Below are 21,875 nucleotides of genomic sequence, written 5' to 3' on the forward strand. Positions count from 1 at the left end.
TTTTTGGTTCTGATTTTTCTTTAATTGGAAATTAATCAAATCAAATCCTGCCATGCTGTACCTTGCAGGTGATATGAAACAAAAAAAGCTAACTTGCAGTGGTCTGGATTACTATGCTTTACTGCTATTGATTGGGGCAGTTATAGTCTTGCTGGTTGAATTTTAAATGCGGCTTGATGCACCCAAGCATGTGTGATCACCTAAATACAACTCCAGACGTTTTAGCAATTAGAAATAAAAGCAATATCTCTGAAGCTAGTTGGAAATACAAATTGCTTGTCAAATGAATAGTCTATGTTCTCTTTATCAGGGAGAATAAGATGGAAAATGTTGGGGAGGTAGGAAGTAGATTAAATAGTTAGCAATACTGCTGGATAATTAGCCTTCCAACATTATAAAACCTAACCTTTGTTCTATGACAATTAAAATAATATAGGATCATTTCACTGATAACTGTTTAGCTTTAAAATGGAAAATGTATGTTGGCAAAGGTGCTGTGATTAAGAAAAGTAAGTCTGCATTTCTGCATTTCATGGAATATAGTTAATATTTGGCATAATTAACGATGTATATATTGTATTCATTCTATGAAGATTTTTGACGCCCAACTGATTGAATGGAAATTAGGACATAGGTTTTAAACACACCCTATTTTAACCTTAACTGAAAACAGCAGGAATGTCTAGTCACTAGAGGGCAGCCATAATCTGTTACAGTCCATAAAGATCTTCCTGGATGTCCAAGTCCAATTGCTGATGCGGAGGGCATGATTTAGAATCAGTGAGCTGTTTTTAACTGTGTGTATTTCAGAAACAGGACACTGACATCCATGTTTAGACAACATATTATAATTGATGTGATTAAAAGCAAAGCAAACAGATAATTGCAACATTGGTTGTGCAAATTTCATGTAAATATATACTCTAGTTATCAAAGAAAAAAATCAAATGCAATTACAAAAAAAAGGAAAGTGCATGCGTTTTCACAGGAATGGATTGGCCTCACCACGTTTCATCAGTTTGCTGTTGTTACCAGGATACCAAAGTTCCAAGCAAAGAAAAAAGAATCACTAAATAAATCACTCTGGAATGCCTATAAGGCTGTTCATTTCTCCAAAATTTAGCTAGCTTCGGAATGCATGTAGATCTACAGGGAGGACTTGGAAATCAAAAGCAAATGAACTTCATATCAACAGATGTTACTAGGATTTTGTAGCTGGGATAAATGTACTCTGTGCCAACTTAAAAAAAGAACACTGCCAAGTAAGCCTTACACATGGCAGAGTTTAAATCTCTTGCCTTTAAAGAGACCTCCTTTTCTGGCCAATTTGAATTAAAGATAAATGCCAATTAGCGTTATGCAGACATTTCAGCTTCTGTCCTTCCCTTTAGAACCACCCACCTAACCTGCTTAAAAATTATTTGCAGGATCTATTGAGCCCAGTAGAGGACAGTAGTGAGCAGACAATGCAGTGCATGGCTATGCACTCTTACTGGTAAGAGACTTACTGTAAGTGATCTACATCATCTTCTGTGAAGTACACAAGAAAAATACTATTTTTGGTGAGAGTATCTCACTAACAAAGCTATGTTTTCACTCTTGGCTATGTCCTACAGCCAATCCCACAGCCACTTTCTATTCTGTTGGCCACAAGAAAGTCCAGTTGAAAGAATATGGAGAGACAAACTATGCTATTTGTATTAAAGGAAAATAATTATAAACACATCTTATTAATATTATGTCCCATATGGCAATGAGATTAATTTTCCTTGAATGAATGAATGATGAATGAATAAATGAATTGTATTAATATCACCCTTATGTAACATAATATTTTGAAGATATATATACTAGAGGCCAGGTACATGAATTCATGCATGGGTGGGGTCCCGAGGAGGGTGGGGGTGGGGGCCTGGGACATGATCAACCCTCCGGGCAGGTGGTGAGATGCTCTTGCTGGCCCGGGATCTAGATCAGTCTTGCTGACATTCGCACTGCTTGTTGGGAGCCACCTGGTGGCCGCTGTTATATTGTTTCTTCCTTGTGGAGCATCTAGGGAGGGGAAGCGGCCGCAGTACCTGAGGCCAACTTCCAGGAGGCCAGCAGGACTGTCAGAATTGTGCTGGTCCATCAGTGCCTGGCACATTCTCCGGAGATTGGACCTGCAGGATTACTGAGAGAGTGAGTAGCTACCGCAGGGCCGGTGGGACACCAGGATGGATTGGTCAGCTGAGCAGTGCTCCCACTGTGGGAGCGCACTGACCACCAGGGGGCAGTTCCTGCATTGAGCATCTGCCCCCTGGTGGTCAGTGTGCATTATAATGACCGGTTGTTCCAGTCATTCCAGTAGTTCAGTCCCTTAGGCTTTTATATATATACTAGAGGTTCGGTGCACAAAGTTCGTGCATGGGCGGGGGTCCCCTCAGCCAAGCCTGCACCCTCTCCAATCCGGAACCCCTCAGGGGATGTCCAACTGCCGGTTGAAGTCTGATCCCAGGAACCCAGCAGTCGGACATCCCTCTCACAATCCTGGACCATTGGCTCCTAATCGCTCATCCGCCTGCCAGCCTGGTCACTCCTAACTGCCCCCTCCCTGCCAACCTGGTCACTCCTAACTACCCCCCCGCCGCCGGCCTGGTTGCCCCCAACTGCACCTCTTCCACCGGCCTGGTCACCCTCAACTGCCTCCCCTGCCGGCCTGGTTGCCCCCAACTGTCCTCCCCTGCCAGCCTGGTCACCTCAAATTGCCCCCTCTGCCGGCCTGGTCACCCATAACTGCCCCCCCCCCCCGCTGGCCTGGTCGCCCCACACAACCTACTTGTTCAGTCGTTTGGTTATCCCTCACTAACACCCCTGCCAGCCTGGTCATACGCAGCCATCTTATGAAGGTGTGAGGGTTAATTTGCATATTACCTATTTATTATATAGGACTTGAGGCCCGATGCACAAAAATTCATGCAAGAGTAGGCCTTCCTTTCCTCAGCTGATGGCACTGACTTCCATCTGGCACCGGCTTCCCTCTGTCACCGGGACCCAGGCTTCCTTCCTCTGGCCACCCACAGGCACCCAGGACCCGGGTTGGCTTCCCTTGGGCCACCCGCAGGCACCCAGGATCCGAGCTGGCTTCCCTCCAGCCCTGGCTTCATCAGGAAGGACGTCCGGAATGACAACTGGAAGACATCCAGTCTAATTAGCATATTCCCCTTTTATTATATATATTAGAAATAAAAACAAAGGTGTGTGTATGTGTATATTAGAATACACATACACACTACCTTTATTTTTTTCCAGGTATTTATAGGTGCATCTTTGCCTCATAATTTAAAATTCTAACAGACAGAATTCATATTAGCTCCTGCTATACTTATTTTAATCAACATTCACTGAGAGTAAAACTATAATTATGTGAAGGTTCACATGGTTTAAAATTATTGACAAGCACTACTTTTATGATTCCAAGGTATATTTTAGATACCTATAAACAACAAAAGTAGTGCTTTTGTCATGAAATATTGATGGGGATTTGCTGTTTTGCTCCACTGACAATTTTGAATTTTGCAACCATTTTGTAAAATGTATCAGATATATGAATAATGGGTTCGTTTAAAAAGTTGAAAAATTATATTTACTTTGCTTTGCCAAAATTTTTAATTCATTCCATGTACTTTGCAGTGTACAAAAATGTTTGATATGTCGTTATACTCTTGTATTAAAGTTAAACATGCTAGAGGCCAAAAACAATTAAAGTTAGTAAGGTCCCCAAAAGTGGTTATGCAGTTTTCATTGAAAAGAGCCCTTGATTTGAAGTTAAAAGACTTGCCTCCCAGTCCTGCTATGTGACCTTATGCAAGGCACTTACTCTTCACCTCATTTTCTCATCTATAAAAAGAGGCATATTAGACTGGTTGATTTTGTAAGTTCACTCCTATTCTCATAATTGTGCTTCCCTTTGGTACCCATTTGATTTCATCTTGTGTATGTTCATTCATGTACTTGTCAAATTCTTCCTTGTAGGACATAAGCTTTGTCCTTGAACTCAAGGGATGCTTCAGTCATCTTTTTTCCTGCAAAACAGATAGAAAAGGAACCGGCATATAGCAGATGGGACAGCAGTAAATATTTCTGGAAATAAAAGTGGGGCATAGGAGTACTGTCTTATTGTAGAGACAGAAGTGCATTTATCTGTGTCTCCTCCATTACTCAAGCACTCAACACCGGAACTGATGCATTGTGGTGACTGCCACTCCTATTTTATCAGTGCTGAAATGAAAGATAGACAGTAGGAAAATATGCAATTACTCAAGATATCAGAGCTTAAACAATGTACATATAGAAATTGATTGAAAAGTTATACCTTCTATTTCATGAGGTTTTTAAATGATCAAGGGTCCAATGTTTTCTTTATTTTTCTTTACTTTTCTTTCTTTCTTTTTTTTAAGGAATTAAAAAATCTACTGCAATCCAGAGAAATTGTACGATATTCTCTAACTTTCCATTTTTCAAACTTCTGACTTATATTAGATATTTTCTGGACATTTATATATTTGTAATAGATTAATCTCTATCCACTAGTATCAGCATATGTAAGTCAATCATTTACCTTTGAGTTTATAACAAGTAATAATATCTAGGACATTTTATACACTTCCCCTTTGTGTAAGTCTGAGAGAAAAAATGTCTGAGGGAAACAAAGATATCGATATATAAAGATTCTTCTTAACATTTCTTCTCAAGGCATAATTTAGAAAAGTTATTTCAGATGTAAAGAAAGGGAAGCTCCATCTCTGGATACACTGCATCTTTGTGGGTTTGCTTCTAATTACTTTGTAGGTTAGAATGAATAGCTAAAATAAAATAAAGTCAAAAGTTTAAATTGCCCCAGACCCTAGATTAGTCTAAATAAAACAGTTTATTATAAAAGTCACCCAAGCTATTAAAAAATTGAAAGAAGCATGCAGAGAAAAGTATGATAGATCTTAATCTGTTTCTGTTTTGTTTTAAACACCTGAGGTGTTTATGTAAGTAAGGGAATGAGGTTTAGGTTTTTAGTTTTATTATGTGTCTGAATGGGTAACAATAACACCATATGCAATCCTTGAAATCATAAATGTCTGTCTGAGAAGATGACCTTCCCAAAGCCACTTTCTTTTTTCTGAAACTCTTCTCTGCTCTGGCCATAAGGTTGCAGAAACCACTCAAGATTCTGACAACCAACCACAGGGTCCCATCTGTCTGCTACACCAACCCCACTACCCTATTGTATTATGTTCCCTGTGTTTATCATGACACTCTCAAGGCCCTTTCATAACTCCCAGAGCATTTCTACTTGGGATAGAGGAGACTGTCCCTCATCTGCCCTTATTTGATGTGGTTGGTTAGCCTGTCCTGGCCTACGTTTCTGTTCCCTGGGGATAACCACCTGATAAGACCCTCTGGGTCCTGTCTCAAAAGAGAGAGCAAATCTGTGTAGTCTTAAATCGACTGGACTAGGGGTTAAATGCTGAAGTGACCTTGGCATCTGGAGATACTGCCTCCCTGACCTTCAAGCTGCTGGGCCTGTGAATGACTGCTGAGCTGCTGGAGGTGTCAGGGAGAGGCGCAGTGGGGATGAGAAATGTTAATGATTTATGTAACTTCACTCAGTACCCAGAACTACACGTTTTACTTATAAGACATTTCAGAAATCATTGCAATATGGGACTTCTGTTAACTGCTTTTGTGGAAACATATGCACAATAATGTTTATTATCTAGCTTTGCAATGTGCATGTGAGTTCACATGCATTCTGTTTCCTGCGAATCTGAAGTAGAGCACTGTACTGACAGATGTCACCATCTCCATCATCACAGTAATAGCTAACATTTATCTAGTGTTTACCATGTGTCAGTTACTGTGCTAAGAAACTTCTTTGTGTATCCTTATGCAATCTCCACAATAACCCTACATTATTTAAGCCACATTTTAATCCCAAATGTTACTATTATTGTCCCCCTCACACATGTGAGGAAGGTTATGCCTGGAGAGGCTAAGAGCTAGCCCAAAGCCATACAGCTTATGATTGGCAACGAACAGGTTCAAAAGATTGCTGCCTTCCATAGCCTACACTCCAAAGAATAACTGAATATTTTACTTATCTTTGAAAATGTGTTGAACTACTACCATGTGCAAGTCACAGACAGAAAGAGCTTAATGGACATGGGGAAGGAACTATCCAGAGACAGGCTATAAGGGTCAAAGGGACGACCAGGATTTCTAACATGACAGCACCTGCAGCTGTTATCCTGAGGTCACCTGATGCAGTGCAGACACTTAATAAACATCGTAGAACAAAAATAGCACTGGGAGTTTTTAAAGGACAAGATGTAATCACTAGCATTCACTCATGTGAACCTGTTAAAGAATGACTCATCACCAGATAAAATGTGTATTCCCCTTGTTGGGAATGGGATAGCATGAAGCGGAAAATCAGTGACACAGAGCCAGGCAGCCACTTCCTGGTTGCAGAACTAGGGCCAAAGTACGTGATGTTTTTAAGATCTAGGGACAACAACCTTACCTACCACACAGGGTAGTGGTGAGGATTCAATAAAATATTTTACGTGACAGATGTAAAGAATACTTGATAGACACATCATAAGCTCCCCATAAACATCAGCCATCATGATGGTTGTTTGCTATTTTACAAAAATCTCTGATGAAAAGGGCCATTAAAAGCCACCCGTTTTTAATAAACTCTCAATGTAGGAGCTCCAACTACAAAATCCTGGGTGGAGCAATCCATTTCTTGGACTCTATCATGCAAAAATAAAATAAATAAATGTAAAATATACACACCTATATGTGTAAGAGAGCTCATTTGAGCATTTTTTGATATAGTTAAGTTGCATATTTTGTGGACCTTATGTTAGTGAAAACCATTCCTGAAAATATTTTAAATACTTTAGAATCACTCTCAGCATAGAAACATGCTTATACTTTATGATAGTTTCAAGAGAACTGAGGTTCTCTTATAGCATTCTCACTCCTAAGTCTACGAGCCAGGCCCAACTGAAAAGGCATATAGTATGTAAATAAAAATATCTTCCCTCCTTTAACATATATTTATGGGACATTGTGCATTGATAGCTAAGGTATATTATGTAGCCTTTTAAAAGAGTGAAGTAGATCTATATGTGTTGATGTGTTGACTTAAAAACGCACGCACAATTGTCTACCTCCAGATACAGAGATGGGGCATGGTGAAGAGAGGGGGAGAACAAGACTAGTAACGTATATTCCTTGAATCAATGTAGTGTTTCAATCTTTTTAATGACAATATGTTGCTTTAAAAAACACTAAGCATACTTTTAGACATCAAGAACATTATTGATGCCTTATCTCTCATGATTTTTCAAATATTTATGGAAATATTTGGTTGTGTAATAACAATTACATTTAACTGAACAGACATTTAACATTTGGCCTACGGGATTTCCATACAGGCAAATCTCATTCAGTCATTCTGCAAAACTACCTATTTAGTCAGGAAGAAAGAAAAATACATAATTTCTTCTACTTAAAGATCTCAAGAAAAGGAGGTTGAAGAGTTATTATTAACCTTAACCTGGAGAAATCCAAATGGATCAGTGGAGCAAAATAAGATATTTTAGGCAGAGGGGACAGCATGTTCCAAGATTAGGAAGTATATGTGAGCGTGACCAATCGAACAAGAGTCCAGCTCAAGGAGGTATGAGGTATGTGGTATGGTGAGAGATGACACTGGAATGACAAGCTGATGCTATAATGGGAAGGTCCACTCAGCATACTAAGAAGTGTATCCTGGAGAAACTGAAAAACTAGTGAAACACAGCAGGCTTTTTAAGGAAGAGAAGAATTGACCATGTATATTTTTTTGGAAAGTTTATTTTAGAGGTGGTTTGGAGAATTGATCTCTCTTCATGGAGAGAAGGCTTGGGCTAGGTACACTGGATGGAAGAATGTTAAAATAACCCAGTAGAGAAATGATGAGTGTGTGGGCTAGAGAGTGGCAGCAAAGATAGAGAGGAGCAGACAAATTCAGAGACGAGTCAGTCCACATACAAGTTATTTCAGTCCTTGGGGATGTAATCAATCCGGGCCTGGTAATGTGAACTCATTTAAGTAGCTAAGTGCTCTCTTACTATCTCCTCACTTATCTCAGGATTGGATTCCTTTGTTTGTCCTACCCTTTGGAGTTTGAAGATCATTTTTTTTCCTGATTGAGAAAACAGAAGCAAAATAGGAGTTTAGTCCTTCCAATGTCATCTACTAATATTACACCATCTGGCCCAGCAAGCCTATCCCTTGTTCAGTATTTCTTCGAAATTATATTTAAATGGTCTATAGTGCATTCCACAAGGCTCGGCTCACCCTGTAGCTCAGCCTTCTTGATACTATTTTTGCAGGTCCCTGTCATTCTTTCAATTTTGCCCTTGGTAGTATGTCTCTCCTGCTGGCTTCTATTTCCCTCAAGATTTCTGCAAGAGAAATATCTGTTTATGGTCTGTGTTAAATTTCTTAGGCTCAGATTTTTAGCTCCTCTCATTGTAAGAGAATATTAAATATACGTCTCCTTCATTTCTGTTAATAAACACTATAGAGTGGCTGTGTTAATACTAACACACATTTAAGAATATTTTCTATATTCGAGTTGTTTTTCCACTTCAATTCAGAATGTCCTTCCCTTATATATTTTATCTTTTACTTTTATATCCCCTTTGTTTTATTTTTATTTGTTTTGCTCCAGTTTGCTATGTTTATATAGCAGTCCTCTCTTTAAGGATTCTTGCTAACAATTTGGACCTTGATTGGTCTACCTTCTTCTGAATATTCAAGTCTCCTTCATGGCTTTTGGTGTCTTTCCCGGATTACGTATCTTAAACATACCAATGCTAATGTTTCTGTTATCCCCAGGCTGTGAATATAGGACTCGCTATCTATACCTTTTTTTTTTTCAACAGCATTTTAGAAATCTGTTCATTTATTTTAGAGCACTTCAAAACTGCTTTACTTTATTTCCTCTGGATAACATAAATTTTATAGCTACTAAAATTAAAGTGTTTAACTGTTGTAACTCACACTTATGCTATAGAAGGGAAGGCATTCTGGTTTAGTGGAAATAATCCCTGAATAGGAGTAAAAAGATATGGGATTTTCCACTTTGCAGCTGTATAAATTCCTTGTTTAAATCACAATTTTCCTAAGGCTCAGTTTTCTTCTCATACATAAAATAGGGATGGCAATATTTTCTAGGGTAAATCACACACTAGTAAGTATTAAATGAAATGACATACATGAGATCCATTTATAAACTACAGTCATGGCCCACTTAACAAAAAAAGATATGTTCCAAGAAATGCATTGTTAGGCGGTTTTGTTGTGCAAATATCATAGAGTTCATTTACACAAACCTGGATAGCAGAGCCTACTACACACCTAAGCTCTATGGCATAGCCTATTGCTGCTAGGCTACAAGCCTGGACAGCAGGATACTATATAAAATAACTCAAGATTAAATCAAGCACAAGAGAAACATGATGCAATCAAGAGATAAGTTAAACAGGAGATGTATGAAGGCTGCTCCTTGCATAACAAGGCTTACTCTCTTACAGCAATTTTTTTAAAGTAGGAAGAGCACACTTTAAAAAATTAAATAAAAAGTATAGTATAGTAAATACATAAACCAGTAACATAGGTGGTTAGTATCATTATCAAGTATCATGTGCTATACATAATTGCACGTGCTATACTTTTACACAACTGGCAGTGCAGTAGGTTTGTTTACATCTGCATTACCACAAAAATGTGAGTAATGCAATGCATTATGAGGTTACTATGGCTACAATGTCACTAGGTGATAGAAAATTTTCCGCCCATTATAATCTATGTGGTCCGATGTTGAACAAGACGTCATTGTGGGATGCATGGCTATACAGAGTATTATGAAAATATAAATAATTGCTTTTAAAGTTAAGCTCAAAATTTGTTTATTTGTGTAGATGATTTCTTGCATAAAACTTAGGAAAACTAATAAAATAATATTGTTCACTTCTTTTTTACACTTCATGCTAGGAAAACTAAGCTTGCCAACTTTCTATGATTTTGTTTTCTGAGCTACATTATTTTGAGGTCAACAAAATATAGTTAGTTCAGCTTTTAATTTTATTTTTTCGCCTCCTGATGGCAAAGCATACTTAGCTCATGGAACAAACTGTCTTTGCATTATATTTTCATAGATAGGTATCTTCTTAAGGAAAAAAAAACACACACACCTAAATATAAACTATTTTTGGAGTGTTTCTTTGGGAAAATAATTAGAGATATTATAAATACTGTTTTTCAAGGCAATAGATTTGACTTTCACACAAAGTACATATATTCATAATGATTATACCACTAGCAATTATTTTCAATTTAAATAACTAAAATTATATATTCATAATGATATTACTAGCAATTATTCACAATGTCAGTAACTAAAAATAGACAATTAAGCATGCTTTCATGGATTATTTATGGTTTCCAAATCTATCCACTTTCACACCCATCAAATTGGCATTACCTTCACTGGAATTAAAGAAAAGATTTATATATGGAATCTATTTGGGGATTAAAGAATTCAAAGAGAATGATAGGAACTCCTTGAGTAAGTAATTTGGTCCTTTATGATAAAACTTCACAGAGCCCTGATGTAATGTTAGTTGTAATTGCCATGCATGTCCTGAGGTTAATAAGCTCAAGACTGCAAATTCAAGCTGCGACAGAAAGTGTGGGAGGGCATCAACTAGGACCTTGTGCATGTTCTGCCTGTATGGAATGAGCGTGTTTCTCTACTTGTTGAGTGCAAATCCCTTTGCATTTTAAGTGAAGAAAAGTTCAATTGTGCTACCGACCCTATTAGAAAAAATACAGCGAAGTTCTCCCAGTAAATGAAGGTAAGACTGGCAAAGTGAAATATGTTAGCCTGGTCAGTAGAGGGTCAGCTTCCTTGATGAACTAGAGGGTATGGATATTCATGAAGGTAAATGTCACAGTTGCACACAAAAAAATTGTCCACATTTGGCCTGGGGTGGTAGAGAGAAGCAAAAAGCAGTGCGAATCAACACTCTTACTCAGACTCTGCCAGTTCTTTGATGTGAATGAATGCCCCTGCACTTCCAGGCAGATGTCTGTGGTGTTCTTCCTTCTTCCATTTAACCAACATTGATTGGGCCTGTGACAAACCAAACTTAATTTACAGCTCAGCGCAATGCCTTTCACCCCCTTTCCTCTGTTCATTCCTACCTTTTCCCCTTTCACTGACAGAAAACAAGGTGGACAAGATCAACACCCACCCTGGACTTAGGCCATCACCCTCTTAAACCACCCAGGGTTAAGCTCTAGACAGATGCCCTGCATTTCTAATTCCAAAGGATTCTTGGCTGATTTTTGTTTGTAAATTAGAATGTGCACTGATATCATATAGGCAGTCACTGCAACATTAACATTACAGAACGTTATCTTGTAGATTTCTTTGATTTTTTAAAATTAAAATGGTCAGCAATACAAGTGTAACACTGTCACAGATTTAAATAAGACTGTAACTGATGGACAAGATCAATAATTTGAAGATCAAATGGTAACAGCAGTTTTTCTTTTCTTTAAAGGGGGCCTCTTTGCTTCATGCGTATGCCTACAGCGAGATCTTGTTTTCTGTCTGTAGACAGTGATCCCTGCTGTGCGCTGTTGAGAAAATGAGAAGACAAAATGGAGAATCAATTTAAGGAAAAGAAGCTTAGTTGACAAAGCTTTATAGTGGATCAATGGAATCTAACTAGTTAAGATATCTTTTAGTAGCTGAGATAAAAGTATATAATTGCTGCAAATACTGTTGCATTTTTATGTCTTCCTCATTTTGAATTTCAGTATTTAAAGAAAAATCATCCTAAGTGTGCAAATATTTTTCTTATGACATTTGAATGATTATTTCTCCACCTCCATAAGGGCAATAAATAAAAAATAACCCAACTCCATAAGCATCCCACATTTATTTGGAATTCATCTACCTAAGAATGAAATTCTCCTCCAAGAATTAAAAAAAAAATGTTTAAGTGCAGTTTCAAGGTGGACATAATTGTTTCCCTTGATCACTGAGTGCTTAAGGGAATTACTTTATAGTTATTCCTTTATCACTTGTTTGTTTAAACAGGTTTCCCCATAAACACAGCATGCGCGTAAGACTGATATAAAGCAGGAGCATTTATTTAATAGGTTGATCCATAGATCGGATATTTATTTAATTAACTGTCACTAAATTTGCATACCAGGAATAATTAGTTGTTTAAAATCCCTATAGCATTCAGCGAACTATTGTTTGAACTATTTTAGCACACCTTTGTTTATAAAAAAAATAAACAAACATTAATGAAAATCCTTTTAACTGGCTGTAGTTCACAAGAAGAAAATACCCCAGCCATGGTGCTTCACTATAAAATATAGAAGTAAATTCAAAATTAATTTAAAGCTTGCAGTTAGTTTACAAAATAAGTAATATGATTCATACTATGTGTTCAACTTTTTACTAATATACTTTTTTTGGCTTCTATATTTTTATATTAGGATAAATGGAGAGGGCCTACAATGGTGTGGAGATAATCATTAAGAACCTCTTATGAGATGACATGGGTAGCACAGTATAAAATTTGAAGGATTTAAATTGTTAAACAGTGTACCTGCCTTCCTGGAGCAAAAAAAGTTCGAGGAAGTTGTAATGTTATCAGACGTACCAGTAAAACATAGGTTGAGGAACACTGGGGGAGCATGATTCTTTATGTACAAGTATTAACTTCTTTAAAGAAGGCAGGTGGTAACTCTTTTAAAAAAATATTTTATTGACTTTCAGACAAAGATTTTCAGACAGAAAGAGGAAGAGGACGAAAGAGAGAGAGAAATGCCAGTGAAACATTGATCATTGATCACTGCCTCTTGCAGGCCTCCTACTGGGGATGGAGCCCGAAAGCCTAGTATGTGCACAGACCAGAAATTGAACCAACCATTTTGGTAGGGGCACAATGCGAATAGCTTTTCTCTGCTCAAAGATGTCTAGATTCATGACTTAGAATACTCAAACGGTGGGGAAGGAAAGATGATTCAGGTGAGTGGGGATGATCTGCATGGCTGGAGACGGAAATGACTAGATCTCTATGATCCAGTCCCAGTTGGTTTCCTCACTCTCCTGAGCTGGGTCATTTGAAGCCTGAGCTCAGTTGGGATGGTGGAGTAGTAAAACTGCATGTGACGCTTGTGTTCTAAGAGGAAGCATCTGGAAAAGAAACATTTCAAGAGTGAGACAAAAGCTACAAGGCTTCTTTTGACCTCTCTTTGGAAGCCATGCTGTGCTGATGACACTTGTTTCTACTTGTAACAAGGATAAACTAAAGGCAGCCCAAACTCAAGGAAGGGGAAGGGAATTAGACTCCGCCTCTTCATCAGGGAGTTACAAGCTCACACTGCAAAAGAAAGGTGAAGAGGGAGATATCATTGAGGTCATTTTTATTTGATCTCCACTCAAGTACCGCTGCCTTGGGGAGGCCAAATTATTAACCTCTTTCATTTCATGCTCCGACCAATAGGTTAGCTTGCTGCTGGGTCCGGCTGATCATGTGACTGTCTAGAACTTATCAGTGTTTCCATTTTAATTTTCTGTCATTAATTCTTTAAGCTCTATCTTCCCCAATAAACTTAAAGCTCATAGCAGGAATTGGGTATTCCACCCCATCCCTAAGCCCAGATAACTGGGCTGGATTATGTTCTGTCAATTTGTCAGTGGTGGGAACCACCAGGGCACTTACATTCATGAAATGGTTTTCCAGGAAAGGCCTCCATGGGCTTTCCACAAGTCCATCTTCACAGGCCCATTTAAGCATCAGCTTTGGGGGTTTACCTGCATGCTCTGACTTGTCCCCCTGTCAGGTGAGGAGGTTAGTTACTTTCTCTCTGATCCTCCTACTAACTCCTTCCAGACATTTACCTCCACAGCACCTGTTCTAAGTTCAATTGTATAGGGTATCCTATATAATAGAAGCCTAATATGCTAAGTGTCTGGCCGTCCATTTGGCCATTCAACCAATCAAAGTGTAATATGCTAATGATATGCTAACGCCACTCAAACACTCGCTATGACATGCACTGACCACCAGGGGACAGACAATCAACTGGTCGACCAGTCGCTATGATGTGCACTGACCACCAAGGGACAGATGCTCCGACCGGTAGGTTAGCTTGCTGCTGGGTCCGGCTGATCGGGACTGAGCTAGATGGGCTGGACACACCCTGGAGCCCTCCTGTGGTCCCTCCCTGGCTGGCCAACCTTCTGTGTCCTTCCCCAGCCCCGATCGTTCGTGCACCAAGCCTCTAGTTTTCTATAATAACTTCTATATTCCCATAATAAATTCTGTATTCCCACAAGACTTAACAGTGACTACTTTCCTGGCTAATAGGGTATTCTTAAAACTTTACTCAGTGCTTGGCACATATTAGGTTCTTTATATATTTTTTAATAAATATATAAATAAATGTCAAGAGATTTATTTTGATTTCTTCAAAAAGAGTCAGGATGGTCTGGCTGGTGTTGCTCAGTTGGTTAGAGCATTGTCCTGTGCACCAAAGCGTGGTGGACTGAGTCCTGGTTAAGGCACATACCGGCAGGGCATGTGCTAGAGGCAACCAATCTTTCTCTCTCTTTCTCTCACTCGTTCTCTCCCTTCCTTTCTAAAACTTATTTTTGAAAAAGGGTAATAATATTTTCAGAAAGAATTATCAATGGAGGCTAAATATAGAGGGTGAAAGGTGAGAAATAACTGAGTATTTATAGTCTCAGTATGTGCCACACAAAATACTTATTCATTACAAAGTGAAAAGGGTAACTTTATGATGAAGAAACCTGGCAGATACCACCATAACCAAGGAAACAAAGTTGCCATCTATTACCAATAATAAGACAAATAGACACCATGTTCGCTGTTATGATACACTGAGAGAAACACAATATCCCTTCCAGGGGTATTTCTGCCAAATGTGCACATATCTAAATCTAATTGTGAGGAAAAAATCAGGCAAACCCAAACCAGGGCACATTATTCACTAGTGTTAAGGTCCTGAAAGTCAAGGAAAGACTGAAGGACATTTCCTTGTTGAAGAGTGATAAGGAGACATGTAAATGAAATGTATGATTGTGAACTGGATCCTTTTGTTGTAAAGGACATAACTGGAACAATTGGTGAACTCTAAGTAGATAGTTAAAATTTAATGTTGATTTGAAATGTTATTTTTTTAGTTTTTATAGAATTTTTGATATGTAGAAGAGTGATTTTCTTGGACAAACTAATGTTTTGGAATGATAGGACATCAGTTTGTCAACTGAGTCAGAAATATTTCTAAACAATAAAATAGAGAAAGAGAGGAGAAGCAGAAAAATGATGGTAAAATCTTAACATTAAAAGAATATTACTGAAGGGGAAATAGGAATTATATAATTATTGGAATTTTGACATTATTGAAAATGGAAAGATAAAAATAAAACAAGGGTGCCCTAACTGGTTTGGCTCAGTGGATAGAGCGTCGGCTGCGGACTGAAAGGTCCCAGGTTAGATTTCGGTCAAGGGCATGTACCTTGGTTGCAGGCACATCCCCAGTAGGGGGTGTGCAGGAGGCAGCTGATCGATGTTTCTCTCTCATCGATGTTTCTAACTCTCTATCCCTCTCCCTTCCTCTCTGTAAAAAAAAAATTAAAATAAAATAAAAATAAAAAATATATATTTAAAAAAATAGAAATAAAACAAGGGTGTTAAAGAGTAACATTTATCTTTTTCTCCGTAAGTTTTATAATTATGTACTAGAATTCTAACACAGTATAAAATATTACTCTGACATCTCTGCAATTATGGAATAATCTCCAAATGTCTAAAGGATTAACTTTTCGATGAGTATCCCCACTGAAAATGGAACGTTTGGTTGTGCTGTTTTGTTACTTTGCGCCATCAGGATCGCTCTGACATAACCCATGCCTTTCCATCTCCCAAGTCCATCGTTCTCTGATATGCTTGATCTGTTATATTCATCCAGGAGGTGATTTTTCTGACATGCCTAGTGCGCTGAGTGAGATTGAATGTCTTTATCTCAGAATGAATCCTCTCTATCTTCCTACCTTCAGCAATAAAGGAGGACTTTATAACCAAAGTGATTAGGTTTTCTACCTCAGAAAATTTATATCTTTATTCCACTGACCAAAGAAAGTATAAAAGTGAAAATGTGGAATTAAAACAGGAGTCATTATTTAATAACTGTCACGTGTGTACTTAGTTAAATATTTTATCATGTATTTTGTTGTTGCTATGGAGCAGAGGATTTTAAAAGTGACAGCATACAATTATTACAGGTAGTTCAACATTTGAATTTTTAATTAAAAAATAAAAATACTATGAGCACACAGAGAGCTGCAATGTGTATGAGATGGTGGTATGACAACAGAGTAATTCTGTCTGTGTTTTGTAGATCACCTGTTGGAACCCCCAGGAATGAATTTGCTCCTGGAATTAGAGTTCTGCACTGTCTGGGTTTCACGTTTTGTCTGAAAGACAAGCAGTTTTTACATCTACACTAAAATGGTGTAACCCATGGCTGGCTGCTGTACAATGCACGCTCTCTAGATCATATCCATTCCCTCTCCTTTCAGCAAACATTTATTTAATCAGGTGGTACACATGGCTCTGAGGATAACAAAATGAGTAAAATCTTGACAAGGCCCTCTAGTAGCAAATGATTTCTGCAGCAGGCACCTCTCAGCATGTATGTACACATGCAATTACTTCCTTTCACTGCGAAAAATAATGTCCCATCTCTGGCTTTAGGATTAGATTAGGGTTGAAGACTTACTCAAGCTCAACCACCGAGAATCTATTTTAATGAATTTGAAATTAGGACTGAAAGGATCTAGTTCCATCTGGCATTGTGATTAAATTTAAGTTCTGGAGAGGTATGGGGAGGCTGCCTTCTCCCAAGTATGTGTAAAAGGAAAAGGCATCTCACTGCCAAGCAGAGTAATGAAGTTGATCTTCAGAGAGAACAGAGTAAGACCCATAGGAAAAATGAGTAAGGCTCAAAGAATCACTATTTGGCTTTCTGGTGGCTTTTCAGTTTGGGTTGCTAAATATCTGTAGGGCCCAGATATGCTTTCTTGGGGTTCTGTGAAAGTATATTCTTAAATCAAATCTCTCTTTTTTAAGTAACCAAAATACTCTTAACAAAGGTCATCTATGGCAAATTAATAATTACAGTCATGTGATGGAGTCTGCAAAGGGATGGTACATTGATCCAGCTGCTCTATAGAGACCAAATAATACCAAACTCTATAAGATAAAAGGTTTGTTTTGTCATCATATGCATGTCTTAGCTGATAGACAGTCAATTAAGTGTAGAGATGCTGTGTTTTACACAATGAACAGGCACCCAGATTCCATCCATCTTACTGCTCTGTCATTCCCTGGGATGCTCCTCCCATGTGCCAATCTCCAGGAAAGGAAAAGAAAAAGTAGAGGTCAAGTAGCTCCCCTTTAAGGGCGTGCTCCGGAAATTACTCACAAAACTTCTGTTCACACGTATTGGACAGAAGCTACTCATGTGACCATGTGAAATATTTAAGAAGTTTACTGCCCAATGGAAGAAGGGAATAATGGCTATTGGGGGTCCCTAGCAATTTCTGCTACAATAATGTCATTGGAACATGATGGTGGAGTTCCTTAGTTCATTCACTCAGGATTATAAGAAAAGGTCTTCTGGAAAAATGAGTTTGGGCTGAATCTTGAATGATGAATTGAATGGTGTAAAACAAGAAGGAAAGGGGTCATTTCAGGAAGAGGAGACATAATGAGAAAAGACATGGGTTTATTATTAGACTGTCTTGTGGCTGGAATATAGAATGTATATATCATGATAAAGACAGAGGTTGGCATTAAATGAGTCTGAAAATGAAAGCCAAACCACAAATAGTTTATATTTCCTTGTAAAGAATTTGCATTTAATGTTATGGCAGCAAGAAATATCAAATTTTGTTAGCAGAGTGGTGATCTAATTAGTTATGTTTTTAGAAAGATGGCTGGCAATCTGTGAAGAGTGGAAGTAAGTACAATACTGACGGTACCTGAGCTCAGGTCATAGAGATAAACAGCATAAGCAATATTTTTCAGGCATTCGGTAAACCGAAAATGTATCTTAAAGTCCTCAGCTTTCCTTTTACTGATGCATTTCTCCAAAGAGCGACCTTGTTTGTGATTTTCCCCCTGTACTCCCTATTCCTCAGAATGCTTTCTCTAGCCAGCCAGAATTCCTGATTTTCCATTTTAAAAAAAGCCTAATTTTACTCAGAGTATTAGTAAAAAGGAATCTAGAGAAATGTACAAAGTAATCTGTAAAACATTAAAATCCTACTGGTTGAATGTAATAGATCCCTTATTAATAGACTAGTACAATGCGCTTCCTTTCCTAGGTTTGGAAAAAAATGTTAAAAATCAAACAAACACTAGGTTCTAGCTATTTAACTAAAAACGGATGTGATTGGAAACTATAACTCAATTTTTAAAAATCTTATTTCATTGATCTTTGTACTCCTCTAGTCATCTACACCCACCTCCCCACCTGAGCACCCCTTTGTGTCAGTCCAGGCACTAAGGCTATAGTCGTGATTGAATAGGACAAAATTACTTCACCTACACAGCTTACTTTCTTTTTAATGTGTTTAATCCATTCCAGATACTCTAACCTCTCCTAGTTTGGAAGGCAAGATGGGTAAATGAGGGGTTTTCAGTGATCATGGCTTCATTCATCGATGTCTTATTTCATTCAACACCAGTTGAAGAGGGCAACTGCATTGTAGGCTTTGGGAATACACTATTTAAGACAATAGGTTAAAAAATAAACAAACAACAAACATTCTAGTGGACATCTATCCTCAAAGGCATTTTCTGAGAACTTTATAATTTTGTCTGTTTCTTTGTTACAGGTATTTGTAGGTTTCTTATGAGTTTTACCTTGTGTCCATAGGTAATACGCTACCAGGCCTAGTGGTTTTTACTTCAACGTGCCTATCACACTCACTCTGTCGCTTCTTCAGCTGCTGGGGTGATATCTTTGAACAGAAAGTCACATCATGTCACCCCTATGTCCAAAACCCATTTTACTCAGAAGAAAAGCCAGTATTCAGACAATAGTCTCTAAAGCACTATGTGGTCTAATTTCCTCTCACTTTCCTGATTTCATCTCTTAATTTCCTTGTACATTTTGTTCTAGACATGTTGGCCTTCTTGCTATTCTTCAAGCATGTTCTAACGTAGAGCCTTTGAATTTATTGTTTTCCATTCCTAGACCTTACCTGCTTCAGACATTTACATGGCTCCATTTTTCACCTCCTGGAAATTTTAACTTAAATGTCACCATTTCAACATCTTACCTTTTAGTCACCCTCTCTAAAATTGCAACATATCTCTATACTTAATTTCACTTACCATAATTTACATTTTTCTTTTTCAATGATACATAGAACTTTAATATTTTATTACCTATATCTCACCACTAGATTTCAGGCTTCATGTGATAGGGATTTTTGTCTCACGTGTGTTTGTTTTCTATTGGTATGTCACAATTTACCATAATCACTACATCTTAGGGCCTTCAAATAACACCATTTATTAACCCATAGTTCTGTATGTCAGAAGTCTGGGTAGACTTGTCTGGGTTCTCTGTTTAGGCCCTAAACTTTAGGGTATACAAAACCAAAATCTGGATGTCCGGCCGTGACCGGTTTGGCTCAGTGGATAGAGCGTCAGCCTGTGGACTGAAGGGTCCCAGGTTTGATTCCAGTCAAGGGCATGTACCTTGGTTGCGGGCACATCCCCAGTAGGGGGTGTGCAGGAGGCAGCTGATCAATGTTTCTCTCTCATCGATGTTTCTAACTCTCTATCCCTCTTCCTTCCTCTCTGTAAAAAATCAATAAAATATATTTTAAAAAAAACAACTGGATGTCCGTCAGCCTGCCTGGGCTCTTATCTGCAACCTAGGTGTAGGGAAGTGGAAAATGTGTTTCCAAGCTCATTTAGGTTGTTGGCAAAATTCAGTTCTTTGCAGGTGTAGGACTGAAGTCCTTATTTCCCTGCTGTCTGTCAGCAGAGGCCACACTCAGCTTCTAGAGGTTGGTCACATTCCCTGCCATGAGACCTCTTCGTTCTTCAAGCCAGCAAAGGTGTGTCAAATCTGTCTCATGCTTAGAATCTCAGTGGCTTCGCTTCTGCTACCAGCTGGGTAAAAGTGTTTTTAAGCTCTTGTGTGATTAGGTTAGACCCATCCAGATAACCTACCATTTACCATATAATTTAACATAGTCACGTTAATGATTTCATATTCATAGATTTCCCCTGCACTCCAAGTGGGGGAAATAAATAAGATCATGGGTCAATGGGGGTCATCTAAGAATTCTGCCTAGCACAGTGTATATATCCCAAGTCCCAAGTAGTTTATTGAAATATTTATTGAATGACTGAAAAAAAATGAATGAGTAAGCTATTTAATAAATACATAAATGAGTGACTTACTGTTGCTACCATATTGCATGCCTATGCAGGGAACTCCATCAGGGTCTGCCTGACCGCTCTGCCAAGCACACCAGGCAGTCACTGTTTAGCAGGGGCTGGCACACATGCCTAGGGTTCTACCTGGGCAAGACCACAGTGGCAGTTTCCCTGGACTCAGATCTCATGAATGGATCTAGAGAATCTCTTTACTCAGCTCTTACTCCCGCAGATCAATCCTAATAGAGACTTAAAAAAGAACCCATTCACAAAGACCCATCACATCCTAAACTTATTGTTTCTCTTCCCTGTAATACAAAGAATCATTTACTAACTAGGCCCTGCTCTTTTTTATTGGCTTATTCCCAGCCCTTCATAGAGCCTTCCTTAGTCCTTTCCATTCTCTTCAGAACCTATATCTTGAACTCAAAATTCTGAAAGACCAGTTTATAAAACGAATGGAAGGGAAAGGAGCGTGGGGATGGTAAGTACCAAAAAGGAATTGAAAATAAAGGACAGAAATAACAATAGTTAATATTTCCAGCATATTATTCCCCACTACATTTTAAACTTTTTTCACTTTATTATTATGATATGCTTACTTGCCCATCTCTCCCTCTTATACTCTAAGATCCTTAAGGGCAGACATAGAAATCATTGATTTATCTCTTTCTTTCCATTCTGGTACAATCCAAAAGTATATTCCCAATAAGTGGTTGCTGAATAAATGAAAAAATGAATGCATACATTAAAAAGATAGGATATGTACACATTTATTATTCAATTTAATGTAAAAATATGCAACCCAGCAAAAAATATCCAGATTTCAAATATCTAGACACATAGAGATATTCAAAAAGAAATTTCAGATAATTTTTTTGCCACAACAGACTATATAGCTTAATGAAATATTGATGATAAATTTATCTTTTATACTATTGTTGTTTTGAATATAATCAAAATATTTAAGCCCCAATTTATTATATATTTCCATGTGTCATTTACCAATATGAACCAGATTATTAAGTGCAAAAATTATTTCTTGGATATCAAGTCTATGTATAATATACTCCAAAAGTTATAAATTTGACTTGGTTGTTTTTTTATATCTGCTAGAGGATGTTCACATTAAGATAAATGGATTGTCATGTTCTGAGAACTGTTTAGTTTCACTTTTAGGGGACCATCTGTTCTCTGATTAATGGATTTGTGTACAAGAGTGGGCATGTTGATTTAGCTCTTTTAAATAAATGCCATAGCTAA

The sequence above is a fragment of the Myotis lucifugus genome, unplaced genomic scaffold (genome assembly GCF_000147115.1).
Source record: "Myotis lucifugus unplaced genomic scaffold, Myoluc2.0 scaffold_25, whole genome shotgun sequence".
Lineage (NCBI taxonomy): Eukaryota > Metazoa > Chordata > Mammalia > Chiroptera > Vespertilionidae > Myotis > Myotis lucifugus.